Source organism: Stenella coeruleoalba, assembly GCF_951394435.1.
Source record: "Stenella coeruleoalba genome assembly, chromosome: 16".
Classification (NCBI taxonomy): Eukaryota; Metazoa; Chordata; class Mammalia; order Artiodactyla; family Delphinidae; genus Stenella; species Stenella coeruleoalba.
The window spans coordinates 53,791,244-53,812,971 of record NC_137162.1 but is presented as its reverse complement, the minus strand read 5'-3'; the positions used below and the strand labels follow the sequence as shown (position 1 = coordinate 53,812,971).

General features: G+C 48.0%; 1 protein-coding gene across 1 annotated transcript in view; it reads left to right on the top strand.

The window, feature by feature from the left end:
- The first annotated feature begins 5,913 nt into the window (after nucleotides 1-5,913).
- ANXA11 (annexin A11) overlaps nucleotides 5,914-21,728 on the top strand; it is a 40,866-nt gene continuing 25,051 nt past the window's right edge. The window contains exon 1 of the mRNA XM_079899596.1: nucleotides 5,914-6,290. The gene's annotated coding sequence lies outside the window, so the exon portion shown is untranslated. The remainder of the gene's footprint in view (nucleotides 6,291-21,728) is intronic.

Here is a 21,728-nt window from a genome sequence, read left to right as displayed (position 1 = left end):
TGGGGACACACACAACACGGTACGGTAGCGGGGGGGGCAGGGATTACAGGCACTTGACATTTCGAGAGAAATAGGACCTGTATGAGCTGCAAAGGGAGAGGCAGGGCATGGTCTTCTGTGCCAGGTTAAGAGGTCCAACCTTATCCTGGAGAGCTCCAGATGGTTCTAAAGGAATGGCATAGTCAGATGCGCGTCTTGGGCCACTCTGGAGGGTAGGTTTGAGTGGAATGACACTGGAGCCAGGAAGACAAGCTAGAAAGCTCCTGCAGAAGTCCAGGTTAGAAATCATAAGACCCTAGCAACCAGGGCAGTGGTACTTAGGGGGTAGAGAGTAGCGGGTCAGTGCAATAAATATTTAGGAAGAAGAATCTACAGACAGGGAGGATTTTCTAATAGTATTGGTTTTCTTTAGGTAGACTAGAAAGAGACTTCAGTCTTCTTCCAGTATGGTCATATATTTTTGTAAAATTTGCAAAAGTAAGTATTTTTGCTGCAAATAGTTAATACTGCTGGTAGTATCATGTAAATTTTTACAACTATTGTCAAAGTTGGAAATACTTCTACCAAGTTTCATGTATGAACTATGAGATTTCAGGGCATTTTAAGTTTTCTTGTACAGTGTCTAATCTTAAATACTTCTTGAATGGATACAAGTATTTTCCAGTTTAACATGAATGTTCCGATTGTGGTGGTGAATTGAGTTTTGTGTTATCCTTGTAGATGTAAGTATTTCATATAAAGTTATCATGAAATTTAATATTTTCTTAGTGTATGCCTCTGGAATTTACAGACTTCATTAGGATGAAATACATCAGAGAAGCTAAGATGCAATCTGATACAGTGAGATGCATGAAGCATTTCATTTCACATGCAGGCATGCTTCGATGTGCAGTACTCCCACAGCTTGTGCCTTATTACACAAGAGTTTAATAAAATATATTCCCTGAAATTGTTCGAAAAAGATGTATGTATATATGTGTGTATGTTATCATTGTATAGGTTACCTTATCAAGTATATTCTCTATAGGAAAGAACTTCTCTTTTTTTTTCTTTTTATTGAAGCATAATTGACTTACAATGTTGCATAAGTTTCAGGTGTACAGAAAAGTGATTCAGATATATATATATAAATATATCTATATAAATATAACTATATATCTATTCTTTTTCAGATTCTTTTCCACTATAGGTTATTACAAGATATTGAGTATAGTTCCCTGTGCTATACAGTTGGTCCTTGTTGGTTATTTTATGTACAGTAAGAGAACTTTTGTTTTAAATAGGCATGGACGAGAATAGACTTACATGCTTAAAACTTTATACATACAGTGGTTGAAAGAGTTTTCCATTGACCAATTTCTGGCTCTATAAATGCAGAGTCTTGTTTCTCCTCTACTACCTACATACTTCTGAGAACAGATGCTATTTGGACACATTTATTATTGAGATACCATCTCTGGCTCTACTGGCTGAATCAGAACAGTGTTCCTAAAAGCTATTCCCACACTGGGAAGACTAGCAGTAATGTAATTACACATAGAAGTGACTGCTAACAACATAAACATAACCTACTAAACCCAAACTAAATGTATCTGCAGCTCACCTTTCCCTAGCCAGACCCTCAAGTGCCCATGGGCACTCCAACTCACGGGAGGGGCTTGAGAAGAACTGAGATGGAGGAGAAATCAGAGTAGAAAGACGCTGCCATCTTAACTGTGTGTACCTAAAATAGCTTACTTTTGCAAATTCCACAAAAACATAGGACTGCATAAAACATTGCTAAGCCTCTCCCATGAGGAGTCCCTGGAAACAAGGGGCCCTGCAGCTTCGTGGTGAATCTTCCTAATGTACAGGACTTGGAAGGGGGTTCTGGCAAATCAAGTAGCTACCAGAGCTGTAGCCTGGATGCCTTGGCAGAAGGTGGTAGCTCACCTGAGATATAGGACCCAGAGGAAAATAAGCTTGAGAGGGAAGGATGGTTAGTTCATTTTTGACATTATAAGTTGGTGATTTTTGAGGGATATTCTGGTAAATGTATCCAGTAAGCAGTTATTTATTCATACATTTGTAATTCTAGTATCACTCCCCTGTTTAAACAAAGAAAATTTAAACAATCCAAAGGTAGGTAGGAAAAGAGAAAAAAGAAACCAAGAGAAAGCATATGTCACATGATATTCAAATATTAAGCCACCTGTATGGCCTGTCTGCTGACCAATTAGAGACTTGGAAGAGGTCGTCGAAGGCCTCCCTGTGACAAGCACTGCCTCTTTTGTTGCTAGATCAGGGGAAGGTCAGGGGTGGGGGTAATGTAAGGTCTCAAGGCAACAGCTATTTACCAAACTGGACAGAAGAATTTCAATTTGTTATGTCAACTGGTTCTAGTTGCATATTGGTATATCAGTCCTGAGGGCATATATATATATATATATATATATATACACACACATACATACACACACACACACATAACAATAACAAAAAAGGGGCAGAAATAAGTCCCAATATTTCTGTAGTCATTATCAATATAAACTGGTTAAACTCACAATTAAAAGCAGATACTTAGATCTACTTTTTCATTTGTGGAAAAAAATTTATGTCATTTCCAAGAGAAAAACCTAAAGAACAATACAGTAAGAGTGAAAAAGAGAGAGAAAACACATATACCAGACAAGCACTATCTTAGATAGCAACACTAAGAGCAGGCATAATAATTTTTTAAGGAGAAAAGTAATAAAAGGAGATAGTCACCAAAAGATAAGACAATTATGAACTTGTATGAACCTAATAATGTGTTCTCAAAATTATAAGGCAAAATCAGACCAAATTATAGGCAGAAGTTGACAAACTACAAAAAAGTGGAAAATGTTAAACTGTCTCACAAATCAATGGATTGAACAGAAAAGAACCTCAGGATAAAAACAATCTAAGTAACCAGATTAGCAAAGTGGATGGAGAGATGTAGAGAGAGAATCTTGCACAGGTAAAGAGTGAATATACATTTACAAAAACTGGGATATTCAAAGTCTGTTTACTAGAAAACAAAAAGTCTTAACAAATTCTAAACAGAGCACATCTCTCATCTCCAAGAATTAGAGTTAGAAATCTATGACAGAATATTTTTTGAAAAGCCATAACTTTGAAAACAAAATTGGAAAACACGCTTCTAAATAGTCCATGAATTAAGGATAAAATTCTAGTGGAAAAAAACCCAAAATATTTATAACTAAGGCATAACAAAAGCATGGCATATTAAAACTTGTGATATGTAGTTAAAGCAGGATTTAAAGGGAGATTTATTCTCTCACATAAATATTAGAAAACAACAACAAAAGATTCTGAAAATAAATAACTCTAATATTCAACTCTAGAAACCAGAAAAAGAACAGCAGAGCAGACACAAAGCAAGTAGAAGGAACAAAACTATTGATACAAAGATAAAAGTAGAAATTAAAGGAATAGATAACTTTTTAAAAAGAATTAACATGATTTTAAAAATTAGAAGGATATTCATTGCAAAGTCTGGCAAGACTGATCAGAAGACTTTCTGCACTCCAGTCTCTCACCTGCGTCTCACTTACCCATCCTTTTTGCAAGCCTCTATTGTGTGGGGGATTTACAATTTAATTTTTTCTCCATTGAAGAAGAGCTGTGTTTAGAGCAAAGGGATTTTCTTTCGCACCTCTTCCTGTGGCACCTAGCATAGGGCCGGTCACGTTGGCTGGGTCACGCTGGCTGTATTCAACCATTGTCAGTTGAATGAATCGATGTAAGAAAGATGACAGTACTGTACTACTCTAGAGCTCTACAGCACTTGACCTTTTTACAAGGCACTTACTTTCCCTTCTTTTGATGTTTGCATCAACCCTGAGCAACAATGAAGCAGAGGTTACTTTCCAGATTTGTATAGATTGTTTTGAAAATTTTATAGGCGAGAAAACCAAGGTTTGGAGAACGCATCGCGTGCGAGTGTCAGAATGGGAACCAGAACCCAAACACCAAATCTAGAGTCATTTCCCCCACGTGGTGTTCCTACCGAGTCATAAAAAGCACAGTGGTAGCTATTCACCATTCTGGCCTAGAGGGTCTCAGTTCCAAGGCAGAAAAGTTTGTGCTACAAATAGAAGGAATTCCACCCTAAATGATTTGTTTATTATCTTTTAAAGTGGTATTTCAAGAAGCGTTCGCTCAGCCACGAGAAAAATGAGCCATTCAAAGAAGCTCGCTTTTGCTGCTGCGGGGCAGCAGGGAACGCTGCAGGGCGTGGGTGCAGGGTGTTAAGGCAAAAGAAAGGGCTGGGTGAGTGCCAGGTGACCTTCCCGGACGAAACCCCCAGCCCAGAGAGAGCGCCCGGTAACAGAAGCCCCCCGGAACGCCGCCAGTTCGGTCGGGGGCTTCACACTGGCGCCTGCTCCTGTGCCGCCGCAGGCGTCCCCACCCGAGTAACAACAACCCTGGGAGAGACGCCTTGTGCCTCTGACCCTCCGCTCTTCTTCAGCTCCGGGGCGCGTTTCCTCCGAGCAGCTCCCGAGCCTTTGGCCTGAGTTTCATCCTCCCCCGCCCAGTCATCTCCAAAAAATGCAGTCCAGTCCCGAGAAAGAGCCGCGCCTTGGGGGAGGTAGGGGTGTTGGAGAGGCTGCGGAAGATGACTGGATCCCCAGGGTCCGTAGCTGGGCTGCGGCCAAGGCTGCCGCAGGGCACGGCTTGCGTCCAGCCCCCGCACGCTGGCCTCCTCTGCAGCCCACCGCACCCTGCCCAGTCCCGCTCCTTGCACTATTAAAACGCAAGCTAGACCAACAGTTTTTTTTTTTTTTTTGAACAGCCTCAAACGGGCAACAATCTAAAAGTCCTTTCGTAAAGAGCTAAGTAATTAAGAATGGTGACGCACAAGACTGCTAGTATTATGCAGTGTTTAGGAAGAACCAAGTTGATCCAGGTGCGCTTGCATGCAAAGACCCTCCAAGATCTAGTGAGTAAAAAAGCGCGTTGCAGAAAAATACAGCAACACCGTTTTGTAGACAGTACATCTACGTAATGTAGGAAAGCCAAGCCTAAAAGTGGGCTGGAGGAATGAAGAGTGAATCTGTTTTTTAAAAATATTTAATATATAATATCAATATAAATAAATATATTCATATATTGCGTAGGTGTCCTTTTTTCAAAAAAATAAACTTTATTTTTTAGAATAGTTTTAGATTTACAAAAAAGTTCAAATAGAGTTCTCATAAACTCCAGTTTCTGCTATTACTATCTTTTATTAGCATGGTGTTTTACTACAACGAATGAGCCAATATTGATGCGTTATTATTAATTAAACTCCATACTTTATTCAGATGTCCTTAGTTTTTAGCTAATGCCCTTTTTCCAGGATCCCATCCAGGATACCACGTTACATTTAGTTTTCGCATCTCCTCAGGCTTCTCTTGGCTGTGACAGTGTGTGTCTCAGACTTTCCTTGGTTTTGATGCCCTTGACAATTTTGAGGAGTACTGGTCAAGTTTTCCGTAAAATATCCCTGAACTGGGATTTGTCTCATGTTTTTCTCACGATTAAACTGTGATTATGTGTACTTGTGAGGAAGACCACAATCGGTACATACTATCACTGTTGATTTAACATTCTTGATGTTGACCTTGATCATCTGGCTAAGGTAGGTGGTCGCGGTTTCTGCACTACAAAGCTACTCTCCCACCCCCATCTCCATTTCCATACTGTTATGTCACCTTTTTAACGTAGAGAGGGTCACCTTTTTAATGTACACAGTCACTAAGTAAGGTACACTGGGCTGGAGGGGGCTTGGGTAAATCCCCTCCCCACGAGTGCGGCGCAGGGCAGGACCGGTCGCGGGAGGCGGTGGGGAGAACTGGCTCCTCGCCTACCTCCAGGCGACTGCTGTATCCTCCTCCCGCGACAGAAGGCCCTTTAGCTTCCTTCCCCTGCTCGGGGAGGATGCTCGCAGCCTGCGGGCCCAGGGCAGCCCTAACCTGGGGGCGGGGCCGAGAGCAGACCACGCCCCTAGGGCCCGCCCCGCCCTGGCGCACGCGGCTCCGCCCCGGGGCGCGTTGGGGCGGCGGGAGAGGGGAGTTTTCCGCCCAACGGCTCCTCCTCCAGACCCTCCCTGACTGCTGAGCAGCTCGCGGGTCCCGAGTGCCCAGCGAGCCCCGAGAGCGGGAGTGGGACATAACTCGAGGCTGGTCCGAGGTGCCGCGCCTGGGACGCCCGCAGAGAGAGCCGCTGCTGCCCGCGTCCCCGTTCGCCCCTCGCGGTCCCCCACCCCGGTGGCCAGTGGCTAGGTGAGTGAGGGTTCCCCGGCCTGCTGGGGGCAAGGGACGGGGCGGTGGCAGGGTTACGCGGCCCCCGCCGGAAGGCCCCGGACTGTTCCTCGCCCCCTCCCGGTCCGGCCCTGCGGCTTCCTGGTTACACGGCGTGTAACCGTAAGGGGGCAGGTGTCGGGCTGGTCCCGGACGGGCTGAGTCAGCCTGGCTGCCCAGCTCGGTCAACGGCGGGGAGCCCTCCCTGTGGGGTGGGGGGTGCACAGGCGGGGCCCACAGTGGCCAGGGCCACGTGATCGTGCTGCTCCGCCGGAGTCTGGGGCTCAGGGCCTGGGCCGGATTGGGACCGGGTGAACCTGCGACAAGAAGGCGACTGGCTGGTGTGGGGATGGCCGGTGGCCACGGCCCCTCTGACCCCGTTGAGTTCTCGGGAGTGTGTGTACCCTTCTGGGAAGGGCTTATGTTGAGGAGAGCTAGCAGAGGAGGCTGCCTTCAGGAACTTTCCTCCGGAACTGGAAAGACGGAAATTCCTGGGAGCTGCTAGTTGGAGTTGATTTGCAAGGCACTCTGTTTGAGAGAATGCGGGATCTATCCCAGGTGCTGTGTTCACCTGTGTGTTTACCTTCGCTGCCTTTCCTCCATTTCAACCTTGAGCTACAGTTTCAAGGAGGGATTCTTGACTTTTACCTCCCGCTGGGCTCTACCCAGTCCCCTGAAGATTTAAAAATGTAGAAACGCATCTGTTGGCCTGAAGGAGAGCTGTGCAGTTCATCAGCTTGCGACTTTGGGGAGAAGCTAAGCTAGACAGTTCTAGCCCAAGCTGGGAACAGTTTGCCTGGCACATTTCTGTCCCTGCCCCTCTAATCAGTGACCTTTCTTCGGAGATTGGGTGTTTTAGGACAGACCTGGGGGATCTGTGGTAGCCCGCCGCTCTGCCTTCCCTCCCTGCCGTCACTTTGCTCCCTGCTGCTTTGACCTGGGCATGGAGTGGCCCTGTGAGGGGTGAGCCTCTGCCCTGCCCCACGGCAGGGACAAAAGTTTACAGGGCAGTGCCAGGCTGAGTCCAGGAGCTGGACAGGTAGGGCGTGCTATCTTGCTCCCCCCCACCCCGGACTGGCTCTCATTATACTCCTCCATTCCTTCCTTGTTTCAGTCAGTTGTTGGGGATTCCAGGAGGATTAACAGGGCCCCTTCCCTCAAGGCACTCTTCATGCTACTGGGTGTTCCCTGCCAGGAGAGGCCAGGTGAGGTGCCAGGGCTATTTGTTGCCCTGGCGTGGGGTGCTCACTACCTTGGGCTCCTGCATCCCTCCCGAATCTCACCTCTTACTGGTCTCTATGCCTTCATTTCCTCATCTTTAAAGTGGGGGTAGTAATAATACCTACCTCACAGGGTTATGGTGAGGATTAAATGAGTTAATATACTTAATAACCATACAGCTCAGGCACTGATCTGAACAGGTGGTGACTGGTGCACCATACCCCTGTGGCGCAGGATAGACGTAAAGCTTACAGCAGGGCCTGGCGCATGAGTAATCATCTGGAAGAGTCAACAGTAATAATAACAATAGCTGTCACTCCCTTCGTGCCCTGAAGGGCCGAGTTGAATTACTCTCCTTCTGACCTGTTCCTCTGTCATAGCTCATGCTGCTCTGCCCTCCTTCTCCCAGTTCTGCGTGTTATTCACCACCCTCCTGGGAGCCATCCAGGTGCCTGGAGCAGGAAGGGACAAGACATGCTGTGAGCCCATGCAGCCCTCCTCCACTCTTTTGGTATCACTTCTCAAAACTCGCCTTGGAGTAATAATTATATGGCCACAAGTCTTCTCTCTGCCCCGTCTTCTGTGTCTGGAGGGTGGGGGGTATTTCTCACTCGTCTCTTGGTCTCACAGCATCCAGAAGGGACCTTGCTGAATGTCGGTACTCAGTAGATATTAGCTAAGTGAAAGAGGCAGGCCAGGGAAGTAAAGTTTCCCTGTTCTTAAAATGTTTGACTTTGGAAGCTGAATTTGGATAGGCCAAAAAAACCCAACAACTTGGGAGAGTGAGATGGAAGTGAGTCCAGACTGAGAGGTGGGCCTAGGAACTGGCTGAGAGGCCAAGTGGGAGTCGCCTTGGACTCCTTTATGTCTCCAGGGCAAGGATGGTAGTCAGGGCTCATCCTGGATTGCTGCACCTAAGATCCATTAGTGATGCCTTGGCCACGTGATTTTGGGAGGATGGGTAGTTTGAGGTGGTAGGAGTGAGAATTGAGCCAGAATAGGTGAGTGTGGGTTTTTCTTGGGAATTCACTTGGGCGGGGAGGGGAAACCCTGTGTGGGCAGGAGGTGAATGTAGAAATGAAATCTGTGCCGAGTGCTGGATGTTCAGAGGACCCAGGGTCTTTGTGGAGCTCCCCTTCCTTCCTGCTCCTTCCTCTTCTCAGCTGCCGTCTTTTCCCTCCCGCTAAGCCTGAAGCAAGTCCCTGATACTTGCCCCATGGGGACCACTGGAGGAAGATTCTGTGTATAGGTGTATTTTACAATCACAGCCAAGCAAACAGACTCAGGTTTCTCTGAGTTTTTCTCCTCAGCACCCTGTGAGCCCATTGCCTGCAGAACATCAGGAATCTGAGGGCTACCTAAATAGAAAAGCTCTTAGGGGAAATGAAGACACCAAAGTTTCCTTGTTGGGAATTTGCATTTTTAAAAGGAGTTGTGAAATTCATGGTGCTTTCTAATAACCCTGAAACCATACCATATTAAGCCTACTGACCCTGAGCCCGGGTACCCCATGAAATAAAGGTCTGATTTGACGTGGTGGTTTGTATTTGGGAGAATCCTGACAGTGCAACATGTACAGTGACTTGAACCACAGCTGGCTTTGCTCCTGATGTGAGAAAGTAACAGGTGAGGCCAATGGAGGGGTGAGGAGACAGAGTTCTCATCCGTGCTTGGTATCCTGGGACAAGCCACATAGCCACACAGAGTCCCAGAGTTCTGGGTGGTAAAATGCCTACCTCATGTGGTGGTTTGCACAATCTGGTGAGGTGATGTTTGCAAAAGGGGTTTGAGATCAGTTAGGGGGTGGTAATGGCAGTGTTGATATCTTCGTTGTGTGCCTGCGAGGAATCTTGAAGCTGGGGGTGGAGTGTGCAGATGGCAGGTAGCTGACTCCTGGTTCTGTGATCTCTGAGTGTCTAGTCTTCCAGGGGCTTGTGCTCCTGAAGGTCCCACTGCCTTAGCAGAAAAAAAGGGGGAGGAATCACTCCTGAAATTGAGAGGGAAGTCAGGAGCCCCCAGCCTCTTACAGCTGTAGCTGGGGAGAGACTGGCTTAGAGGACAGCGTGAGGGACGAGGAGAAACTCAGAGGCTGATAACAGGGAGCCAGAGGGAGTATATGGCAGATTAAGCCTGGGGAGTGGCATCCCTGGGGGAAAAGGTGTGTATGTGGGGGGCTGGTGATAGCAGACATCAGCTTGCTGTGTCCACCTAAAAGGTCACGGCTATTTTAGGAAGCGGGTGACAAGGGATATTTCTATTGAACTCAGTGTTAGTGAGTATCCACTGTTTGCCTAGCCCTGTGCTGGGAGCACAAAAGCAGAGGCCACCCCTACCCGCCCTAGGTTGTCCCCTGCCTGTTCTGTAGTATAGATGTAAAGTAATTTATTCAACCTTTCCCCCATTGCTGGGTATGGAGACTGTTGACTGTTTTTATAGTTTGAAATGGTGTTGGAGTAAACAATCTATAAAATCCTGTTTGGAATGTCACTGAATGTTTTATTTATAAGGAAGAGTTCACATTTTTATGATATTAAGTTTTCCAAATCAGGGACAGATTACAGGCCTTGTGATGTAGAATGTCTTCATTAGATATTAAGAATAGGATTCTAATTGGATATGCTGGAGATATATATATATCTCATAAAATATATGTCATATAATTTGGAAATTATTTGTAAATAATTTTTTTTATTCCTACCTTTTTTTTCTGTTTGTTGGTCATTCATTTCAACCTTTATTGTTACTCATTTCTTTTTACTTCTGGCTTATTTTGTTGCTCTACTTCTATTTTATTTATTTTTATTATTTTTTTGTGTGGTACGCGGGCCTCTCACTGTTGTGACCTCTCCCGCTGCAGAGCACAGGCTCCTGACGCGCAGGCTCAGCGGCCATGGCTCACGGGCCCAGCCACTCCGCGGCATGTGGGATCCTCCCGGACCAGGACACGAACCTGCGTGCCCTGCATCGGCAGGCAGACCCCCAACCACTGCGCCACCAGGGAAGCCCTGTTGCTCTACTTTTAACATCTAAATTGGTTCATTTATTTTTAGTGTTTTATTTTAATTAAAAAAGTATATAAAGCTCAGCGTTTTCCTCTGAGTACAACTCTAGCCAATGGGCCTTTGTATGAAATGCTCACCTTTCCATTGCTTTCTAGTACTCTGTAGATCAGTTTTGATCCAAGAATTTTTTAGAAGGCAACGTCCTGAATTTTTGAGTAAGTTTTGTGGGGGGTATATGTTCATATTTTAATGTTGACTGCTAGTTTTATTGAGTGAATGTGCTCAGCAAAATCTCTTGTTGGACTGTATTAAGATTTTCTTTGTGGCCAGCTACACAATCAATGTGAAAAGGTTTCATGGACGTGTACTCTCTGTGGGATACAGACTTCAGATATATCTGTGATCTTGAGGTTGCCCTCTGCATCCCTGCTTATTGAATCTTTTTTCTGAGTCAAGCTCAACTTATATTTGTCTTGGATTTATGAATTTGGCATGCATGTTTGGTGTATACAGGTTTATCAAGCTTACCTTTGTGGATTGTACCTTTTGTCTTTTGCTTATTCAATGCTTTTGGCCTTTGGCCTTAAATTCTGTATTAACTCTTTTAGGAGCATATATCGCCAAGAGTCTGGGAGAATCCCTTCTTCTTTACAGTCCTAAAATTAGTAACTAAGTGCATTTTATAGGACAGTAAGTGAAAGCCTCAGAAATTTGGAGGCAGGCGTCAGTCAGGGAGGGGGTAAGCCGCATCCTTTAGTTTCCACTCAGACTCATGCAGAGCAGGTAGTAATCAGACTGCCCCAGCTTGCTTCTGAGTCAGGATTACTGTGAGCTCCCCCTCTTTGCCTGTTCCAGTGGCCCCCATGATAGCCAGGTTTTAGGAGGGATGGATAAAAGGAGATCTGTCTGCAACGCCCAGGGATGGGCCTGAGTACCACTCCTCTGCCTTTGTGTTTGGTTCCCCCCCATCCCTTAGGTCCAAGGAGGTGGACAGCTGTGACTCGCAATTACATTTCCTTCCTCATCTGAAGCGGCAAGGCGTACTTTCTGTTTTCCCCAAGGGATATGACAAAACAGTACACAAAAATGTCCCAGGGCCAAATGTCAGGTATAAAGACTTGGGCCACAAGTTTTACACTCGTTTCTGTGCTTGTGTTTTAAGTCACATAAACTATTTCAAGGGACTAGAATGGCCTAAGCCCTGTTGTACCATGGATTCCTAGGGGGTAGTTTTCCAAGTCTTGTGTTTCCAGATGGCTGAGAAATGGTTGGGAAAAACCCTCAGTTTGCAGAGGCAGGATTATTGGAAAGTCCTCAACATGTTTTTAATATTAATATTTCCACTTCTGGTTTGTCTTTGTGTTTACCTAGTATGTCTTTGCCTTAATTTTTAACTTTTCTTTCTCGTTTAAAAAAAAAAGTGTTTCTCTTGTAATCAGCACGTGACTGGGGTTCGGGGACATGGCAGAAGGCAGTGATAATAGCAACAAACCGAATTTGGTCATTTCTGTCTTTGGTAGAGAATTCAGACTGTTTGCATACCAGATAGTCTTGATTTTATTTCTTGTGTCTTGTTTTCTGTTTATTATTTACTATAATTGGATGTTGTTTCTTTCCTGATTTCTGCTGTCTGGGTTAAGTTTCTCATCATTCCTCTTCCTTCCTCTTCCCCACCCACTTGCATTAGGATTCAGGTTTGGCCATGATTTAAGAGAGGAGTTTCTCGATCTCCAGAAATTGGAGTCCAGAGTTAATAAGTGTCTGTTCCATGAGGTTGTCCAGGCACGAGGCTTCTTATGAAAATTTGCTCCCAGCATTCTTCAGGGCTTTGGTTTACAACCTTGAGCATGTTTAAGAATAACTGGCAAGGTTTGTTAAAACACGGATTCCTGGGCCCCACCCCTAAAGGTTCTGATTTAGGGGGTCTGTGGTGAGGCCCGAGAAATTTCCTTTATGACAGGCACCCAGGTTGTGCTGATTCGACCAGTCTGGGGACCACACTTGGGCAGTGTTGCTCTGGGTGCTTCCCTTACCTGCAAGGCCCAGGACAGCTGACTCCCTGACAGGGCCCTGCCTTGCTGCCAGGGAGGCCTGGAAACATAGTCCTTGTTTGGGGCTGCCATGTGCCAGGCTGCGGGTAGTGTTCTGTCATGGAAGCAAGAGGGGGCAGATGACTGAGGGGGGTGACGACTGAAGTTTCTGGAACACCACCCACTGGTGTCCTCAGTCTGAAACTACTCCTGTGCTTGTCGGTTTTGCCACTGGCTAAGCCAGCCTTCCTCGGGTTAGGAAGTAGGAATGGTATCTTGTGACAGGGGCAAGCCAGCAGGAAGTGCAGGGGGCGGCAGCCTCCGATCCTGAGGGCAAGTTGCTGCTGCTACTTTTCTCATGCTCTGAGAGTCTCGCTGCTTCCAGGCCATTCCCAATAGTCAGGTCTGGCAGCCATTCGTTCTGCCACTTGGAGTCACCTCCTGATCTTAGAGGGCCCTCGGGATGCGGGGGCGGGTGTCCCTCCAAGACCCAGCTTTGGGATGGAGAGAGTCTAACTGTGCTTCCTTCTCCCGACTTACCTTCATCAACTCCAGGTGTGACACATGATTGTCTATTTCCAGGAGAGCTTGGGGACAGAGGCCATTTGAACCCTGAACTGAGCTGGGCTGTTGGTCAGCGCGGCTCCTGACACCCTGGAGAGATCAAAACAAGAGGCTGCCAACCCCGGCTCTCTGCTCTTGTTAACTCATGGGGGTGAACCTGGAGAGAAGCAGTGTCCCAGAGGCTTCCCTGGGCAGAGGCTGCTTTCTCTGTGGCTTGGTGATATGGGCTTTATTAGGAGGCAGCAGAGTCATTTTCTCATTCTGTCTTTCCCAGGGTAGCCTTTGCATTTCCAAGTCCATTCTCCAGCCCAGGAAGGTGGAATGGCGCCCAGAAGCGTGAGTGGCAGGGAGCCAGCCTGGGCCGCGATGCATCGGCCGGGAGGTCGAGAAACATGACTTGAGTCTTTGTCCTGCCCCAGCCGATCCTGAGAGCCCAGGCAGGCCTTGCTCTCTAGGCCTTGGCTCTCACCTCAGTAAAACAAGCTGGTTGAGTCAAAGAAACTCCTGAAGGCCCCTTCCAGCCCTGATATTGTAGGATTCCTGTGTAATCCAAATGCCAGTGCACTGGGAATTGGCTTTATTATTTTTATTTTTTAAAATAATTTTTATGTATTTTATTTATTTATTTATTATTTTTGGCTGCATTGGATCTTCGTTTTTGCGTGCGGGCTTTATCTAGTTGCGGCGAGCGGGGGCTACTCCTCGTTGCGGTGCGCGGGCTTCCCACTGCGGTGGCTTCTCTTGTTGCAGAGCACGGGCTCTAGGTGCGCACAGGCTTCAGTAGTTGTGGCATGCGGGCTCAGTAGTTGTGGCTTGAGGGATCTAGAGCTCAGGCTCAGTAGTTGTGGCGCATGGGCTTCGTTGCTCCGCGGCATGTGGGATCTTCCCGGACCAGGGCTCAAACCCGTGTCCCCTGCATTGGCAGGCGGATTCTTAACCACTGCATCACCAGGGAAGGCCTGGCTTTATTTCTAAGAGGTGTCTTTCTGAGCCTGCTTGCTCAAGTTCAACCCCTTGGTCAGGCCTGGACACTGGTCCGTGGCCACTCTCCAGCCTGCTTTGCCCGGAGCTTCTCCAGGCTGGGTCTCCCCAGGTGCCAGCCCTCGGAGGGCAGTGTCTGAGGCACTGTCTGGCTAATGATTGACATGGGCTCCAGCTATTCCTAATTCATGGGTGTGAGTGAGGAGTTAAATGTTTAACAGCACTTTCTATGGGCTTTTTGTTCAGTGCCTGGGAAAGGAGGGTCAGGGTTGGTGGAATGCGGCCCTGGGGCTCACTGGCTTGCTCCTGGGGCCTGATGGCATCTGTGACCCACACCTCAGAGGTGAGGCAGTGCCCCAGCAGAGTCGGGGATGTTCATACGCCCTCTCACATAACTTGAGGTTCTACCTTGTCGTGGGAGGGAGAGAGGGAATGTCTTAGATCAGTCCTTTCTGCCCCCAGAATTCCTGGAGCCTCTGTACCAGAAGCTCTGACTGAAGAGGTCATTGGGACAGGTGCCACCAGGGTGTGAAAGAGATGAATCAGGGTACACTGGTGTCCTGTTGGTGTGTGTCAGGGACCTTGCTGTGCCCTGCCCCATACTGGCCAGTGGAGGAGGAGAGAAGAGGCCTGTCCTATAGCCCGGGCACTGACTGTCTCACTGGGAGGCCTAGAAAAAGTAATTCTGCCTTGGGGACTAGTCCGGTGTGTGATCCTTGCTTGTCAAGAATTATCCCTGAGCCTTAGTTCCCTTGAGGTGATAATACCTCTCTTGCAGGATCATTTCAAAGGTTAATGAGGTGATATATAATGCGGTAATATATGTATTAATACCTGTCATGGGTACTGGAAAAGGGGGAGTATTATTAGAGCACTAAGAAGACATAGAAAACATTTTAGGCCAAGTGCTGGTAAGTTCCAGAAAGGGAGATCATCGTTGTGGGTGGAGAGATCAGGGTGGGCTTCCTGAAAGAAGTGGGGCTCCATCTGGCTAAAAGGAAAGCCAGAATTGACTTAGGCTTAAGGAAGGCACAAAGGAGATAGGAGGACAGACCAGGTAGAGGGACTGTTTGAGCAGAAGTTCTGAGGATGGAAAGTGCTGAGGTATTGGCTTGACTGAGCTACAGACATGCATTTCCTGCATTCTTTCCATCACACAGAGACCTCCAGGGACCTTCCATTTTCTTGCCATGGCACAGCCCAGGGCGGGTTGGCAGGCTTTAGCATCCCGCCTGCACAGTGATCAGCCCCACCTGAGATCTGAAAGAGCATCTTCTCCTCCAGGGTGATCTGCAGATTCTGTTGGGGATTTCTTTTCAGCTTCCAGCTGAATAAGACTGGCTGGGGACTTGGTCACCATTAGAAGAGCAGCCCTTGATAAGTGCTATTTGAAGGAGAGATTTCCTGGGGCTTCCAGGAGCTGGGGTATATACTCTGTCAGGTCTTCTAGGTTTGAAGGGACTAGGCCTTTCCAAAGGCTTTGAACAGGCCCCAGGACTGCAGAGGCCCAGGGACTCCCTGCTGCCTTTAGGTCTTTAGTCTTGTGCGCCACCCCTCTCCCCACCTCTTACCTGGCAGGGCCCTGGATGAACATCTGTTCCTTTCATTACAAATATCGGTACCTGCAGGGACTGCCCTGGTGGGGACAGTGGGCAGCCGAAACAGGCATCCTGGATGAATGGGCAGCTGCTGCAGCCCTAGCTGTGTGCCACCACGTGGGAATGTAGGACCCTTGTTGCCAGGTTTCCTGTTTTTCCATTTAAAACAAAATTTAAGTGGGAGAGTCTCTTTTGTGGCCTCACCTCTCCCCTCCCCACAACAAAATAAATGTTTGTGAACTACAAAACCTCCAGGGAGCCCCAGGTCCTGGGCAGCACAAATTGACAACCACGGATCCCTTGCAGGCTCGCTCATTTAACAGATGAGGGAGAGATGCCCAGGGGAGCCTTGGGTTCGCCAAGGCCCATCCATCAGAGAGAAGCCGCTTTCCTAGACACCACGCCTCCCACCTCTCCTGCCTCCTCCTCTCTGCTCTCAGAGCCCTTTCCTCATTCTCAGACTTAATCTCCATTCTGCCTGGGAGTGGCTCTTAAACATTTTGTGGGTATTTTCCTGTGATTGCTCGTTTGTGTTTATCTCCCCAGCTAGAGGGAAAGCCCGGTGCAGGTCAGAACTTTTGTTTTTTCCTCCTGTGCTCCAGGAAGTCTAGCCCAGCACTGGGTGCCTCTCTGAGCCCAGAGGTGGAACTAGTGTTAAGCTAATGAAACTTAACCTTCAGGTTGAAGCCCCCCCCACCCCCCCAGTCACTTGCGTGTGGCCTTTGCAAGGCTGTGGGAGAGGCCCTGCAAGTGAATTCACAAAGTCATATAGTTTTGTCGAATTTGCAAGAAAGTGTTCTGCATCCAGGGTCTTAAAAGGGCCCCTAAAATTATATAGGCTTCAGGCGCAACAAAACCTGAACCTCCCTCTAAAGATGCTGTGAAAACTCAGCCGTTGGCTTGGGTCCTGCCTTTTGGACAGTGGGCCCTTGGCTTGGGAGCAGGAAGTGGGCGGGTCCTGAGCCAGCCCTGGGAGGATCTTGCTGTGTCACCTTGGCCTGTCACTTCCACTCTCTGGTTGTCAGTTTCTCCACTTGTGAAATAGGAGCCGGGGTGGGGTGGGCGGGAATGAACTGAGTCATCTCTAGGGCAGAATGATCTCTGGTGTCCCAGTTGCTTGGTTTTGGCTGGCTGGGTGTGATTTTTTTTTTTTTAACATCTTTATTGGGGTATAATTGCTTTACAATGGTGTGTTAGTTTCTGCTTTACAACAAAGTGAATCAGCCATACATATACACATGTTCCCATATCTCCTCCCTCTTGCGTCTCCCTCCCTCCCACCCTCCCCATCCCACCCCTCCAGGCGGTCACAAAGCACTGAGCTGATATCCCTGTGCTATGCGGCTGCTTCCCACTAGCTATCTACCTCACGTTTGGTAGTGTATATATGTCCATGCCTCTCTCTCGCTCTGTCACAGCTCACCCTTCCCCCTCCCCATATCCTCAAGTCCATGCTCTAGTAGGTCTGTGTCTTTACTCCTGTCTTACCGCTAGGTTCTTCATGACATTTTTTTCCCCTTAAATTCCATATATATGTGTTAGCATACGGTATTTGTTTTTCTCCTTCTGACTTACTTCACTCTGTATGACAGACTCTAGGTCCATCCACCTCATTACAAATAGCTGGGTGTGATTTGATTGCCCCACCAACCCGAACATCACACTGCCCACCTTTCCCCTCCCAAGAGCATTTGCATTGCTGGCTGGGTGTGCCTGGCCAGCCATAGGCAACCCACTCACAAGCCCTGGGTCTCACCACGGTGACTTTGTTGATTGATAATAATACAAGCAAGCAAAGCTTTACTGAGTGAGCTCTTATTCCCAGACATGTAGGAGACGTGAGCACCTGGTCCCTCCCTTCTTGGTGGAATGGTTTTTTCTGTGGTCTTGGTTTATTGCTTCTCTTGCTGACTGAGGTAGACTTGTGCACTGATCTCTTATACAAAGAGAGGCTTTTCAAAGAGGACACCATGGAAAGATCTGGAGGGAAGGAGAGAAGCGGTGGTCACTGTATGTACTTGCTTTCTATTGCTGCTGTAGCGATTTATCCATATTTAGTGGCTTAAAACCACACAGCTTTTTTTTAATACCATTTCATTTTAACCATTTTTCGGTCTGCTGTTTGGTGGCATTAAGTACATTCATATTATTGTGTAACCGTCACCACCTTCCATCTCCAGAACTTTTCATCTTCCCAAACTGAAACTCTGTCTCCATTAAACACTAACCCCCGACTCCACTCTCCCCTCCCCCCAGCCCTCGGCACCACCATTCTACTTTCTGTTTCTGAATCGGACTACTCCAGGTGCCTCATAGAAGTGGACTCATAGAGTATTTATCTTTTTTTTTTTTTTTTTGCGGTACGTGAGCCTCTCGCTGTTGTGGCCTCTCCCGTTGCGGAGCACAGGCTCCAGACGCGCAGGCTCAGCGGCCATGGCTCACGGGCCCAGCCACTCTGCGGCATGTGGGATCTTCCCAGATCGGGGCACGAACCCGTGTCCCCTGCATCAGCAGGCGGACTCTCAAACACTGCGCCACCAGGGAAGCCCGTATTTATCTTTTGACTGGCTTATTTCACTCAGCATAATGACCTCAAGATTCATCCATATTCTAGCATGTGTCAGAATTTCCTTCCTTTTTAAGGCCAGATACCCTTCTGTTATGTATATACTGCATTTTGCTGGTCCATTCATCTGTTGATGGACATTTGGGTTGTTTCCACATTTTGGCCGCTGTGAACAATAACTTCCGTGAACACTGGTGTACAAATATGTTCAGGTCCTGCTTTCAGTTCTTTTGGGTACATATGCAGAAGTGGAATTGCTAGGTCGTACGTTTAATTTTTTGAGGAACTGCCCTACTGATTGCGGCTGCCCCATTTTAGCACATGACTTTACTGTCATACGGTTTTGTCTCACGGGTCTCCTGGTGTTTGTTGGCAGGGTTATATCTTTTCTGGAAGCTCTAGAGGGCAATCTGTTTCCTTGTCTTTTCTAGCTTCTAGAGGCTGTCTGCATTCTTTGGCTCCTGGCGCCCATCGTGCGTGGATGGAATCCCTCTCAAGCTTCTTATCTCTTTCTTTTCATCTTTATTTCTCCTCATCCTTTCCTTTCATCCTTAACATAGCAAGGAAAGGACTCATGGGTCCACCTGGATAATCCAGGATACACTACCCATCTCAAGGTTGGTAACCTTGATCACATCTGCAAAGCCCCTTTGTCATGTAGGGCAACATAGTCACCAGTTCTGGGGGATGAAGGTGCAGTCTGTCTGTTGGGAATATTTTTGACAGACCTACAAGGAACCTGATGGTGCCTTGATCGTTGGCTTTGAAAAGCCCTCCCCTCTCCCCTTTCCCTTTTTCTAAATTGTCTTGAAGCACCCATGACCGTAACGATTGGTTAGGTACTACCCTCATTGTGTGGGCTAGACACCTGGTAGACACTGAATAAGTTTGGGTGTCTGTCTAGGATCTTTCTTTTTCCCCTCTCCAAACATCAGAGCCTGTCCTCTTTGACCACTTGGGAGGGTACAACACTGGCTGAATTGGTCACAGAGTGGAGAAAACTCTCCCTATATTATAGAGGTCTTCCCTGTTCTTACTTCATTCAGTCCTCACAGTAACTTCAAAGTAGGTGGGCAGACAGCTTGGAGGTTCAGAGAGGTTAAGTTGTCCTGTGAATGTCACACAGCAAGTGGTGAAGTTAGGACCCAGACCCTACCTACCAAGCTAATGCTCCTTAGGGAGTAAGTTAAAATTAACTGAGCACCTACTCTATGCTAATAAGCTACATGATGGATAGCTTTATATGCGTGTATCAGTGCATCACACCCTCACCACCACACAGTAAGATGAATGTACTTTCCCCAGTTTTAAGGAGAAAGGCTCAAAGAGGTTAGGCAACATGCCCAAGGTCAAACGGCCAGCAAGTGGTAGAGCTAGAATTGGAACCATTGTCATTGGACCCTGTGTTTCTCCCTGGTTGCCCAGCAGCAGTGTTAGAAGATTCTATCAAGGCTGTGTGGGCCGTGGGTAAAATTCATATGACAGAGCTCTTGATGGGGGAGTGTGGGTTGTGCAAAGATGGGGGCACTGGTTTAGAGTGTGGGAAAGAGAGTAATTGGAGGTGGTAGAAGGACCTACGGAGGACCTGGGGTTGGATGTTATGAGACCCAGTGTTGGTGATGCTTAGACTGTGTGACCTGGATGAGCCACCCAGCCTCCCCTTCCCCACCCAGACAAGGGAGGGGTTCAGCGAAGGAGCTCCCCAAGTTCCTTTCCAGCTGAGCTTCTGACGGGTTCATTGTGCAGACAGTACCTGCCGCCGAGCTTGGAGTGAGGTGCACCCCTGTGGGCCCAGGCGATCCTGGAGGAACAGCGCTTGGATTGGAGTTTGCAGGAACTGGAGGGACTTGAGCGCCAAGTCTGGGACAGCCAGGAGGCCTCTAGTGCTCTGGGGCTTGTGCTCGATTTACATCCGCTAGTCCCGAGGAGCCCCTTCTGATCAGGTGGTGTGATTGCCGGCAGCTTCCCCACCGGAAGTGGTGAAACTGACAGACACAGACCTGCCTCCCCAAGCCTGAGCTGCACTCAGAAACAAACCACGGTTTCTGTATTTGGGGAAGGGGAAAGGGGTATGTGGGGAAGGGGGTATTTCCTTAGGTCCTGGCCACACCTTGGACTTAGGTGGGGGGATTTTTCTTTCACTGCCACTGTGTCTGTCACAAGAACCTTGGCGACTACAAGAACCGCAGCCTGAGCCCCCGTCATGTCTTGGGCCTGGTTGTCAGCCAAATACTGACACCATACCTGGGTTCACCTGCTTCCTCTGTGGCTGCTTTCCAGTCCTCAGAAATCCTGAATCGGGGTTGGCATTTGGTTAAGTGTTGGCTCTTCCGGAAGCCTGTTTGGTATGGGCACCTGCCACAGGGGTCTCTCCCGATGAGCTGGAGTGACCCAGGTTTGCCAGGGCTGTGCCGTGGAGGAGTTAGTAGAGAGACCTGCTGTGGATCTCCCTGTCTGCCTGCAGGTACTTTTCCATGAAGGTGTTCCCTCCTGCCTCGCCCCCTCCTCACTCCTTCTCCATTCCCACGACCTGGTCTGGAAAGGCAACTGAGAGCAGAGAATATGGTTTCTCTCAGGGCCGTCCCAGGGTGGACATGCGGACAGCAGGCTCCTGGGTGCGGGCACGGCTGGAGCTTTGTGCAGGCTGAGGCCCTGCTCCCGGGCAGGTTTCTTTTCCAAAGGCCTTCTCAAAGGTGCTTCCTGCTCCATCCCTCCCACCCCCTTTTTTTCCTGGAGCTTGGACCAAGCCTCCAGGGCACCCAGGCCTGCAGCAGGGTTGGAAAGAAAACACTGCCAGTTTCCTGTTGGTGGTTTCTCCTCGTGGAGATTGGAAAATCCAGCACAGCCATTCCCGTCCAGGATCTGCTGCTGCACTGGGCTTGGTGTGGGAGAAGGAACCAGCTGACTTTACTGCTCCTGTCCTCTGCCCTTCTTCACACTGTTCTGACCCCCAGCTCTCCACCCTGTGCCCTCCCTGCTCCCACATTTCTCATCCTGTGTATTATCAAATGGCCCAGGGTCCTCTGGGACCCTCTAATCCTGTTTGCTATTTTATGTTGGGGAAACTGATACAATGAGAGGTTAAATGATATCATGAGAACATATTTGATGTTAAACTGTTACTATCTACGTTTAACAGATGTGGAAAACTGAAGCCCAGAAAGGTTAAATAACCTGCCCAAGACCACGCACCTCTTAGGGAGCAGAACTGGGATTCGAGCCTGGGCCACATCTGGCTTCAGAGTTCACGCTCCTCCCACCACCCTAGACTGCCTTTAGTGAGATGCTCGGGATCACGGGGAAACCTGGTGTCCTGCTTCCTAGGTCTGTTGTATTCCATCAACCAGTGTTTTTAAAGTTTTGGTCTTTGAAATACTAGCGTCTGGGGCTGGTGGGCCATGTGAGGAAGTACAGCGTAGGGGTAAAAGTCCTGAGCCTCGGAGCCTGGCTGCTTGGGC